The sequence below is a fragment of the Polypterus senegalus genome, chromosome 10 (assembly GCF_016835505.1).
Source record: "Polypterus senegalus isolate Bchr_013 chromosome 10, ASM1683550v1, whole genome shotgun sequence".
In the NCBI taxonomy this organism is placed as follows: Eukaryota; Metazoa; Chordata; class Cladistia; order Polypteriformes; family Polypteridae; genus Polypterus; species Polypterus senegalus.
Genome location: NC_053163.1, coordinates 55,464,231 through 55,477,705, shown reverse-complemented (window position 1 = coordinate 55,477,705; position 13,475 = coordinate 55,464,231). Strand labels below are relative to the sequence as shown.

The following is a 13,475-nucleotide window of genomic DNA, read 5'->3' as shown; positions in this document are numbered from 1 at the left end:
GACCTCGGATAAGCGGAAGAGAATGGATGGATGGATGGAGGATGATAGACTGCTGAAGCCTTTGCCAGTACCACTGGATCAAAGGCAGGAACCAGCAATCACTCCTTCTAGGCCACTTAAGAGTTAGTCATTATTTTAACTTGCAATGATCAAGTATACTATGAAAACGACCCTGTGATGACAGGGAGGCCATTTGAACCGTTTCAAGGCCAGATGTAAGACATCGTGGTCATTGCCCATTTTGCTCTGCATTCAGTGGCACACAAGACTTTCTAAGACAGCAGATTTAAAAGAGATACAGAAGTTGAGCTGCATCCCTGAATGAATGGCTGAACCGCAGCTCAAACCAACACTTTGCCCAGCTCTGTAGTTCTTCTAATAACAGAAGTGTAAATTAGAGTTGAGCCGACACCTCTGCAGAGACTCCTTCACACAAGGAGTGCCTTGATGGGCTTTAACAGGCCCTGTTTTTGGACAGCCGGTGGGCCTTGACTCCCTAAGAAGAGAAGAAAAAAAAAAACTCCTAAAAAAAAAGCTTGTAGGAAAAAAAATGGAAGAAATCTTGAGCAAAAAGGCACCCAAATGGACAATCATTTGATGCTGGAACTCTGTGATGGACAAATTAACATCTCTATCCCTATAAGAAGGCACTGAATCTATAATCTATAACTGGGAGTGAAATTGATCCTATTACCAGGAGATATATCTTCCTTCAAAACTAAATTGAATTCATCTCTTTCTTTCATTTTAGGTTAGCTAAACACTGGGGATCTGTTCTTTAGGGGAGCTGAATGCTGATGAGCAACTCTTTTTGGGGCGAGAAACCATCTACTCTTTGCAGAGAAACTTTCTTTGGCCTAGAAACTACTATCCCTAGAGCCTTGGAACTCAAGCCAAACTCTGTGCTGGTGACAGGGCCCAGTCTGAAAAGAGTGAGAAGCAGACTACTCCAAGCAGGAGACCATCAGCACCTATACTCTTGGGACAGAAAGTATAACAAATTCCCCATTAAGTTGTAGAGGGCACAACAAAGAGCCTAATAGCAGGCTGAAGAAGGCAGGATCACACCACTCCTTGGACAAAAGACCATGCAGCAAAAACCAATAGTGCACTCTGACATAAGAAGAACTCTTCAATTGAAACTGGAACAGCTCAACACAACAATGGACATCATCATCAAAGATTTGGTATCAATGAGAAGTCCAGCAAAATGACACCTTTTATTGGCTAACTAAAAAGATTATGTAAGCTTCCGAGGGAGCTCAGACCCCTTTCTCAGGCAAGATGCATATGTATAATTTTCCAGAAAATGAAATGCATCATTTTCCATCAGTCCATCCATCCATCCATTTTCCAACCCGTTGAATCCAAATACAGGGTCACAGGGGTCTGCTGGTGCCAATCCCAGCCAACACAGGGCGCAAGGCAGGAAACAAACCACGGGCAAGGTGCCAGCCCACCGCAGGACACACACACACACACCAAGCACACACTAGGTACAATTTAGAATCGCCAATGCACCTAACCTGCATGTCTTTGGACTGTGTAAGGAAACCGGAGTACCGGCCAAAAATGATGTCTTGTGTACTGAAATAGGTGAATTTCAATGTTCTACTGTTAAAGTTTATACTTAATGCTGTTTGTTTCAGAATCAAGAAAACTACAAAAACAAGCTCTGTGCTTTTACTGAACTGATAAAGAATTGATCAAACTAGAACAGAATACACCTTAGAAGATTCATTGTTGCTCAGTCAAAGTGTATCTGGATCAGTCCATTTCACATGCTGCAGTCAAAAGATGAGTACAGAATTCAGTCATATCAGAAGCCTGGCCAGCCTTCAACACTTAAGACAGAAGAAAACATGGTCATTTTATAGCAGGACAAAAATGGAGATCCACAGTTATGAGACAGTGGACAATAAGGGATTAGTTATGTGTCACTCAAATTAATTTCTCAAAAACAATTCAATATGAGCAAGGTCTGTCCATGTTGGCTCCTAAAATGAATTACCATGTCCAATCTTCCAAATAGAATCTCAAGCTAGTACATGCTGACCAGCAGAAAATTAATTCATAACTGGGGATGACCCAAGTCCAAACAAGAATTGAACCAATGGAAGATGGTTATTTTCCAGCATCTAAGACATGGATGGGCTGTGCCGATGATGAAATCAGCAAGTGATCTTCGGAACAGCACATTCAGAGAGCAAGACTTAGGCCAGAGTTATACTTCACGCGATGCGACGCATGCTGCAGCAGACACTCCTGCTACGCAAATGTTATAGTGTTTATACTTGCGCGCGTACTTTACGTAAATCTGAAGGAATCCACCAGGTGGCAGTGTGAGATATTATCACGATGAGAACATGTTCGGCTTCTCTGTGTTGTGAATTGACTGGAACACTCATTAAATTCTGATGACACCTTACCACAATATCTCTGAAAATTATGTTTATTGATTAAATCCATCAATCCAGGGATGTGTCCATTCCAGCAAGTACTGAGCACGAGTGAGAAACAATCCCTGGACGAGGCTTCAGCTCATCGCAAGGTGAATACAAGCACTCGCATACACTAGCGTTATTTTAGCAGCACCTCCCCAAATCTGCATATCTTTGGAAGGAAAGCGGAGCACAGTGTGGAATACAAGCAGGAAATACCAGCAACATAACTCCCTGCGAGACAGCAATGCTATCGCTCCATCACCGTGACACCCCCATGTGTGTAATTATTGCCCCCCCATGTGCGTAATTATTAACAGTATTCATTATTTAAACGAAATTATATGTAAAATGTAACATACACACCTTAATGCATTTCATCATGAAAGTGGTATCAAGTACAAATCTAAAGATTCTAAATGTGCAGAGAGTTGGAATATCATACATGTCATGTATTCTGTGTGGTGATCTATTGCTGCTGCTGTCAGGTCCAAGAAGCTCGTAGCGATTAAAAACTGGGATGCTGTTTACAATGGTCTGCATTAATGATAAAGTAAACTACGAGGTTAAAGTGGACATTTCGAGATTAAAGCCGAAATTTCCACTTTAATCACAAAATACACGTTTTCTTTTCTCAGTGGCTCAAATACAGCGCTATACATTATGTTGATGTTATTAAGTTGCAAACAAAAAAAAAAAGACGGCGCAAAAGATGGTATGTGAGACTTTTAAAATGTATCGTGTCATTACGATCGTGAATATGCGATGCTTGAATATAAAAGCACCACGAATGCATCTGTATGTTGGCATTTTCCTTCACCACATCAAAGCATTCATCCCGTGAGATCTGCATAGAGGCTTTCTGTCACATGTAAATGGTAAACAGAGACGCTGACGTCACGTTCCGACTTTTTGCACACTGTGCCCCCCGACTGTTTGCTGGTACTGCAACTCGCGCACGTGTCGCGCTAATTTCTGAGGACCTGCTCAGAGGACTCGTGAAATGAACTTTGGGAACACGTGGCAGCCATGATGCGGGCGTGTACGTGTTCTGAGAGTGAAGTATAAATGAGCCCGAAATGTTCTATCTGAGTGGCATAGAAAAGCTTTATAACTGTTATAATAAGCATTATTGGTAGTCATGATGATTATGATGAAAATGAAATAATTTGTTTTTACTGGTGTTTCCCTAATATGCCAGACTGAGAACATTTTGAAGACCACCAGTGCAGTATATTTATAATCAGTAATGTTAAACTAGGATAACACCGGTAAGCATCAATGGCTTTAGACCTCAATACACCAAGCAAGTTATGAAAGGGAAGAGATGGCATAACTGATGATTAAGCACAGGTAGACTCAGTAAGCACCTGGCACACAAGTGCACATCATGAGCCCATTCTCTTTGGAAGCCCGATAGAATGCAAGGTTTAATAAGTAATACAAACAGCTGGGATGTGTAGTGTTGAGCAAATAAAAATATTCTACATGTCCATCACTGAGCACCTTCTGGAAAAAAAGGATTCTTACGAATAAGTCTTGGATAATCTGTCACCTTAATCTTTGTTGCCTTCGGTTAAACAAAAGTTATTTATTGATTCATTTTCGGATTCCTCATTTTCCCGTGCAGGAGGGTGGGACAGCAATCTCAACTGAGACTACATTCCTAATACAGGATGCTTTAGCAATTTCAGTATACCACATCACACCATATTGTTGGCCCTCATTTGGTTATGGCAGCACACAACTTCTTCACACATAAATTCACCAGAAGCAACATCTGAGAATTAAGTAGAATATTTCAAAGCTAACAAATTCATAGAACTGCTTTCATAATTAAATATTGATTGGTACCGTATTAACATGTGGTTCATCTGAATCTTTCTTCCTTTCAAAAAAAAAAAAAAGTGATTCATTAGAGCTCCACATGATGCTGCCAGGGCACCATCCCCATTATAAGTGCATCTATTTTTACTTGGCATCTTGTTTTATTAATGTGTACTGACACACCCTCAAACATCTGCACTTGGTTGAGCAGTTACCAGGCTTACACTTCCGAAATCAGCCTTTGTGGTTTGAAATGCACTTGTTCCACAAATAAAATGTCATGTTGTCACAATTAATTTCAGTAAAAGCCTTAATAGTGATAGAAGAAGACATTAGTTCTTAACCACTGAGAGGACTGTTGTTTCAAAACGGTTGATATGAGATCACTAGGAAGAAAATGGATCATTATTAACAAGTATGCTCATGAATATTAACACTGTAACACTGAGTGGCATTGTAGTTGGTGTTACTACCCAACAGCACCAAGTAGGGCTGTCTTAACAGCATCATAGATGTAGTGGGGCTTATGGAGTTTAAGTCTGGGCCATTGAATGACAGTCAGACTTGTCCTGATGCCACTCAGGTGTTGTCTTGCCTGTATACTTCAGGCCTTTGTCATTGAAAGGTGAAATATTGTCTCAGTCTGACATTTTGTATGCTGTCTCACAGTTTTTGGCTGCCTTCATCCTTCCCTCAATTCTGACCAATCTCCCTGTCATTGCTACTGGAAAGCACCCCTACCATGCTTCACGGTAGGGATGGTATTATACAGGCAATGAGCCGTGCCTGGCCTTTGCCCAAAGAGTTCAACTGTTTTCTCATCAGACCAGCAAATCTTTTTTCTCTTGTTCTCAGAATCCTTTAAATGCCATTTTATAAATTCCAAGTCGGCTGTCATATATGCCTGATTGATGGAATGCTACTGAGACGGCCATCCTTCTCATATGTTTTCAACTCTCAGAAAAGCACTTTTGAAGCTTTGTTAGAGTGACCATGGGATTTCTTGGTTGCCTCCTTGACGAAGGCCTTTCTTGCACGATTACTCTGTTTGGCTGGACAGCCAACTATAGGAAGAGTCCTCATGGTTCCAAACATCTTCCAATTCATAATTATTGCCGCTCTTGGGCACTCTCAGTCTATTAGAAATGGTCTTATACCCTTCTTCTGATCTATGCCTCGCTACAATTTTATGGAGGCGGTCTACAGAAATCTATTTGGACTTCATGGTTTTTGTCTTGATGTGCAGTGTGAATTGTGGGACCTTAGATACACAGGGGTGTGCCATCCTAAATGGTGTCCAGTCAATTCGGTTGGTCATAGGTTGGCTCCACTCATGTTCTTGACACATCGCTCCACTCAAGTTCTTGACACATCTGAAGGCTAATTAAAGCAAGCAGAATGCAGCTGACCACAATCTGGAGTGCCACAGCAAATGATATGAATACTTACATAAAGGAGAGATTGCCGTTTTTCAAACAATCTAGCCAAAACTTTGCCTCGGGATAGCCAATGAACTTCAGTATAAAACAATAAGGATTCGTATTCGGCTCCCATTTCTGCACAGAGTATTCCAAAGATTCGCGAATTTAGGGCTCTCGATTTAATCATGTTTATGATTTTAATGCATTCATTCATCGTGTTCAAAAGTTCCTCTGGCAAATTCTTGACCATCAATGCTTCTCGATGTATGCAGCAGTGTGTAATTTGTATTATCGGATTTTTTTGCTTTACACAAGAGACAAAACCTTTTTTACTACCCGTCATTGCCGCAGCACTATCCGTGCAAATAGCAATGCAATTGCTCCATTGAATATATATTGAAGAAATCATCTGTTACTCGGAAAATTTCTTCACCGGTAGTTCGCTCTGGAACCTCCTTACAAAATAAATAATGTTCTTTAATAAAGTCCTCGTCAACGAAACGTACAATAGCTATCAGTTGTGCTTTATTTTTAATATCGGTTGATTCGTCGATTTGAAGCGCAAATTTTTCAGCCAGTATCAGTTTTCTAATCAGTGTTCCTAAAATATCGCTTGACATGTTGTGAGCACGTCTTTTAACAGCATCGGCAGACAACAAAACTTTATTCACTTCCTTAACTTCATTGGGCCCAAGCATAAGTCGAACAATTTCCATGCATGCTGGTTTAATAAGTGTTTTGCCGATAGTATGTGGTCTTTTCTGATGTGCAAATAATTTTGCAACATGGTAGCTAGCTTCTAAGGCCTTCTCAGAAACCGTAAAGGCCGATTTCATAAATTGCTTCTGTTTTTGATTTTGTTCTAAGCGCCTCTGAAAATATTGTTTGTCTTTTTTGGCGTAACTAGGATGGTTTGAATTTAGATGGCGATTTAGTTTACTGGGTGTCATTGCCTCGTTTGATAGCTGATCGCCGCAAATGATGCATTGTGGCTTTGGAGCCATTTCGTCACCACACCACAAGAATCCATATCGAATGTAGTCTTCATTGTACTTTCTTTTCACAATCTTCTTTGTTTTTTTTGCAACACTTGTGCTGGGTTCTTCATCATCTGTACGTGAAGACGAATCTTTTCCACGTAAATTTTATCCATATTTAAAGGGGTATAAAACTAAATATGAATCACACGAAGAACGTTAACCATACACAATTCAGCAACACAACTAATAGAAATGAATGATAACTACTGTCGCAAGACGAGTGAATGCGATGTAGCACGACTAATACGTCAGCATGAATTGAATCTAGGTGAGGGCACGGAGCGCTTTGCCTATCAAAGCATACTACGCAGTTGTCTGGCGACTACGTAGGGCCTACATCGTAGGCGCCAGGCGATGGGATTTATTATTTCAGAGAAATGACACATAAAATTATGAAACCTTTAAAAGGCTATTTACGCGAATATTTCATTGCACATATTCTTGTTATTGTATTTCTCAGGAGGACCGTTGAAATATTATTTAGTTAAAAAATTGTCTTATTTGACCGCGTCACACCTGTATCGGCTCATGGCACACCGGTTGCGGAGCACTGCACTACGTTAAGAGGACACTGGCACCAAGGATTGGAGTTTAACACCCAGCGTGGTCGCTGGACTGTGTACGTTCTCTATAGGTCAGTGAATTCCTTTTTCTGAATATACTAGTTTCCTTCCTCATGGCAAAGATTTAAACTGGTGACTCTGAATCAACTTGTGTGGTGGCCCATCCAAGACTGGGCTAAAATTACCCAAAACAGCTCTTCCTCCAAGTGAACATGTAATGGAAAAAAAACTCTGCTCATATGTAAACTGGGTCAGTTTTTCAAAAGGAATATATAACTGCGTGTTTGTGTAAATAAAGTTTATTGAGTGAAATGGGGTGCCAGTTGTGGGGATTGGGTAAAGTTTAGTCTATATATAAGTGTCACCTGATTTGGGGGGGCTGTGAGACGAAAGAGAGTCGCAGTTGAGGCAGCATGCTGAAACAAGACGGAAACAAAGAACGATGAAAGAGAGGCACTGTTGTGGCAAAACGCCGAAACAAGACAGAAAGAAAGAATGAGAAAAGAGGGGCGCTGTTGAGGCGAAACGCCGAAACAAGACGGAAAGAAAAGAACGAGAAAGAGAGGCGCTATTGAAGCAAAACGCTGAAACAAGATGAAAAGAAAGAAGGCAAAAAGAGAGGCGCTGTTGAAGCCAAACGCCGAAACAAGACGGAAAGAAAGATAGAGGAACTAACTTAAGCAAACGGTTAAAACACAAAAGGAGTTAATTGATAAAGGGAAAGACGGCAGGACACAAGTGCAGAAATGGCGATCAGCAAGTAAAGAGGGTGTTGGAGAAAGAGGGAGACGAGAGGCCTAAAGGAGGTACCCGAGTCTAAAGAGGAATAAAATAAAACAAGGTCGGTGTTTTTTTTGTTTGTTTTAAAGTGGCTTGAGTAACCTTTCAAGTGAAGGGGCCAGTTTCTGTTTTTGTTTGTTTGGTCACTACGTACCCGAGCTACGTTTGGGGGCCCCCAACGGAGTGAGTAATTTTTTACTGACTGTGGAAATAAGTCCAGGTGAGCTCACCAGTAGTTTCGGACCCATGATATATGTATAGTTATAAATAATTTAGTGTTTGTGTTTTATGTATAGTGTATATATTTGTAAATATCTCAAGTTTTGAAAACTGTTAATTTTTCATTTAAGTAAAGTGAGTTTAGTTGTAGTAATATCTGAGTAACAGTGATTTGATTATGTATTAAAGGGCTGAAGGTGGGCTATAGTGAACCTGCCAACAATAGAGGTGGCGACACCGTTAGAGCTCAGGTCCTTGCAAACCGATAAAGGAATGGTGGTGCAAGCGGGTTACATATATAATTGATAGAAGTGTTTAAACAGCCGCATGCTACAGGAGGATGACAGGCTTCGTATATTATTGTTCTCATCATGACCTGCATGATCATGGTACTACTTTATAAAAGTGACATTTACAGAGATACAATCAATTTCTGTTTTTTCAGCTGTAAGAGGTTAACAAAATATATACAAGGGGTAAGCCTTCAATTTGAGTTTGAGTGCACAAACTTACCAAACATGCAGTTAAATGCCAAGGAAGATCATCCAGATTGAAAATTGGTCCAGGAAAACAAGTAAACACTGCCAAGTCCCCTCCTAAAAGTGATAATAAAAACCATTAGTGTTTTTGTGATTCTTTCTGGTAGGATTAAGAGGGTTTGAAATGTTCACGTTATATATAATGTGCTAAAAAATTATCTGAATTGAGGCACAAAAAAAAAACTCCTGGATTCTTACTGTAATCATTCGCCATAGGCAGTCCTGCTGCGGTGCGTCTTTTGCATTACTGCTTTAATTATCATCCTGATTATTTGAATGCACTGGGGCTGTGCTGTTATGAGAGGGAGGAAGACGTCAACAAAACAAGAACACGAGAGAGGTGAATGAGATACTCTGAACAAAAGAAAAAAAGTTCCTCCTGTTTAATGTCATTTTTTAACGATACAGTAGTGTTAGTGCATTCAGCACTGTCAAATGGCAGCTTTGTGAAACTTTAAAGTATTGACTCTGACTATATCTCCGATTCCTGGCATGTTCTGTGCAGTGGCAGTTTCATTTAATAAGAGCAACCAAATGTATCTGAACCAATTAAGCTTCTACCCCTCGCATCCTGACCTCTCCCACCCTAGAGAATTATTGACAACTTGCAGGAAAAAAAAGGACGATGTTAACAGGACCTGGTTTGTGGAGGCTGCTACTTCTAAAAATAGAAGTGTTGTCTAAAAGATCATGATTTCGACTGAAGTATTGTGCATCTGTTGTATAATGCATACAGTACATGCTTGTTTCCATGGCTTTCATCTGGAGGATCTGGTTTTCTCTTCCAGTCCAAAAGCAGAGTGAGGCAGTATTTTTACTGATAGATGTGCTGCCAAAAGAGTGGCCTCATATTGTGCTTTACACCTCAAAGAGACCACATTAAGCACAAATCACAGGAATAACTGCTATTTGATTTCTATAAAACGGTCTGCATTTTTATGTGGCACAGAGTGCGGAAAAGTCCCTAAAAGATTAGTCCATTAACTGGTCTGTAAAGTTAGGAACGCACAAATGTAGTAATAGCAAATATTCTGGATGTCTTCAACTAGGTGAGGATTGTTCCTTATATGTAAAAATGAGGCATCTGAAGACTCATTTAATATTATTATATTTAAAAATGTTTATTTTTTATTGTGTCTTCTGTTTCTCTATTCATTTTGTAAAGCACTTTGAGCTACAAATTTTTTTTATGAATATGTGCTATATAAATAAATGTTGATTGATTGATTGATTGATTAAATGAAAAAGTACAGTATTGCTGTTTAAAATTTGTCTTGTATTTCAGATCAGAGTAATAAGTACAATACTTTGTGCAGCACATTACCACTAGGTGGCATTACTTTTAACAGAGTCTTAGAAAATAAAAACCTCTAACCAATGAAGAGTGAGCAGTGCTGATTCCTAAACAGTTATTGGTATGAAAAGAAAAAAGTCAGGCTATTTTATTGAGCCATTATTTATAAATCACTTTGCCGAGGATTACCAACGTGGGGCGCATGCCCCACTAGGGTCAATTTGATCTTTTAGGTGGGCAATTTGAGAATTTAGGTACGTTAAACAATTTATAAAATGAAAAAACAGAAATTCACTGTTAAAAATGATAGAAACAATTTTTATTTTTTACAGAGACATTTATGTATTTATATAAACATAGAAGGGACGGTGAAGAACCCTTTAATTTATGATTTTTCAACTGGCTTTTGTCAGTACTTCAACTATCCTTTCCCTCTTTTGTCTCCATGTTCTTTGGAAGCTTGCTTAAACCAAATTAATGACATTATGGGCTTCCTCCACGTGAGTAGGAGTTCACTTTTTGAATAGGTAATAATAAGACTAAGGTATATATTACAGTGGGGGACATCATGATTTTAGAGAGGCCTAGGTGGGGCATGGGCAAAAAAAGGTTGGGAATCACTGCACTATACAGATCATTATTTCACTCTTTGAATTTGGAGATTTTGTTTTTGTAGTTTGTTATAATATTTCCTGAGTGTCTGCAAAAAGCTACATTTTATTCTTGGGTCCAATAAAGTGCTATCTTCTGTGACCTGTAGATGGCGTAGCAGAGCCCCAAACACCAGACAAACCTAGACAACACACAAGTCTTGGGTTCATATACACTGATTCGATTAAGCATAGTACTGTTTCACAGGCATCTTTCACAGTTTGCACAATATGAATGCCAGGTTATTGCCAGAAGAGAGCACTTCTGGCAAAGCAAGGATGCTCCTTCCAGAGGGCATTTATGCAACCTAGCAAGGCTACCCAATAAGACAATGGCTCCCAAGAGAAGACCATTACCACCTAGCATATTGGGGGAGCATATAGTCTTGAAAAGCTGTCTCCTCCAAACCTTCCATTATACTGGCCTCCCAGCCGGGATTGGCTCTTCTGTTGAAATCGGCTGGGATGCCAGTCTATTCAAGCAGACATACCATGCCAGCCTCCTGGCCAAGACAAGGAACAGGGTTTATTTTGGCTGGGGAGTCAGTCTATCCCTGTTGTTCTTCACACTGTCTTATCTGTTGTCACACAAATGCATTTGGGAGACAAACTCAGGGCTCAATTAATTGTAATTGCACTCCGAACCAAGGGTTGTTGCTGTCACCTAATACCTATTCTCTTACTCCTTCTGCATAAAAGATGACTGATGGACCGGTCTCCAATAACATTACATCCACTTTCTAGTCTACTGAGCCTACCTCTTCCTATTCCCCATCATTAAAACCACCTCCTCCGCCATTTTGAGGCCGTCAAGTTTTGGCTCCATGTTATTTTTCTAATTTGTCAACATCTTACAGTATACGGGGGTTACTTATTGATAGGGATATTGACTTACTGGTAAACAGAAAGCCTCAAATACAGAACTTAGCTCTTACTTGATCACCACTGCCTGGTACAAAGTCTGCCAATCTCTTGCTGCACTGACAGATACATCAGTCGATGAAATAATCACCTCTTTTTTTACTTGTGAATAAGATCCTGAAGTACACACGTGCACATGTAATCTGATGAGACCCAGTGGACATCATTATCTACCATCAGCAGAGATGCAACCTGTAGGGCTCCAACGTGGACACCTTCCAAACATAAGCTCAGTGTCATGAATAGGAGTTTCCTCCAAGAAGAAAATGGATAAGACCCCAGAACATCTTAGGGCGCAGGCTAGAAACCTACTTGGTCTGCCAAGAAGGGGCAATCTTGACTTTAAGCAGACCCCTAAGGCACCTGCTAGCTTAAATGATAGAAAAGGCAGAAAAACTCACAAGAAGAAAGGTGGCTCTAAACCTCTTGCTTGCATAAACAAGCAAACAAAGTAATCGTTAGAAATTAAGGATCTATTTGCAATAACAGCCAAAAATACAGAAAAGAGGCTCAGAAGAGCCCAAATAAAAACAAGGGAGTTGGCCAAAAGGCAGTACCAAGCAAGAAAAGTCCCAAAACACAATCCAAATAATTAGAAGTCTTAAAATGTAGCAAGATAATGGTAGGCAGAAAAATCAGATAAAGACAATACTTACAAAACTCCATTTTATACTATGAATGATTCCCACTTCTACGACTTCAAAATGGTCCCACCTCTTGGAGTTCTGCCCACAAAGAACACAAACAGAACTATATTTTGGGGGACAGTACATAATCATAAATATAACAGAAATATGTAAAAATAAAACATAATTCAGACACATAAAAACAGCAATAAATTACATAAACACATGTAAAACCGTAACAATGACCACTCTCTGAAAATCGTCAACAGGAGAGAAGACAACAAACGGTAGGGTCAAACACCCACATTAAGTGGACTCAACTTAAAACAAGGACCGAATGACACACAGCAGCAGCAGCAGGCCTAGAACCCTAAACTCTTGAAGAACCTTGCTTAAAATACTGAGGAGAAAGCGGTCACCAATTTTTTCCAAATACTGTATACTTCCTTAACATTTCATTATTAACCTGACATGACTATAGTTTAGCAAAACACGTTCACTGTAATTGAGCATCCTCACAATCATCTAACTGGGCCCACCTCTCTGCATGATTTTCTTTAAAAATATTTGATAGTTCTTCAGGAGGTTGTTTTGGTCCCTACAATAGGTCAGAGTGCCTTCAGCTATAACTAAAAGAAACAAACCCTGTGCAGAGATTTATATTAAACATTGTGGCCTGTGGAAGGTGATCCAGCTCCTCAAACCTGACACAAACTGACACAGGTACAAGTCCAGCACAAAATGTGGCCCCAGGAGCTGAGGCAGCTGGCTCCTTTTATGCAACATCCCAGAGTACTTCTGTTATCCAAGAAGCGTGATTTGGAAGCACTTCTAGGTGAGTGGGAGCCCGATAAGATAGGGTTCAGCAGTCCCTGCAGCATCCCCTGGCGGCACCCACAGAACCCAACAGGGCTGAGTTGAGAAACTCCAATTCCTATGATGCCCTGTGGGAATTCAGGGCATTGCTGCAATCCAGAGCAGCTTCCATCTAGCAATTCAGGGGGAGATACTGCTCTGTGCATGCTCTCTTTTCCCCAGTCCTTCCAGTATGAAGGAGTTCTGGCTGGGTAAGGGCCCTGGCCATCCACCAAAACATCAATTTAGTCAATAGACATCAATGTTTATGGTCATTTAGAAAATAATTTTTCTTTCAG

At 40.1% G+C, this 13,475-nt stretch overlaps 1 protein-coding gene across 2 annotated transcripts in view; it reads right to left on the bottom strand.

The window, feature by feature from the left end:
- mid2 (midline 2) overlaps positions 1-13,475 on the bottom strand; it is an 846,826-nt gene that overhangs the window by 373,454 nt on the left and 459,897 nt on the right. Inside the window, exons 5-6 of one of the 2 annotated variants that reach the window (XM_039765790.1) lie at positions 12,352-12,420; positions 8,805-8,887 (exon numbers count right to left, since the gene is read on the bottom strand). The exons of the other annotated variant lie outside the window; for it this stretch is intronic. The gene's annotated coding sequence lies outside the window, so the exon portion shown is untranslated. The remainder of the gene's footprint in view (positions 1-8,804; positions 8,888-12,351; positions 12,421-13,475) is intronic. 2 annotated transcript variants of the gene reach the window in all.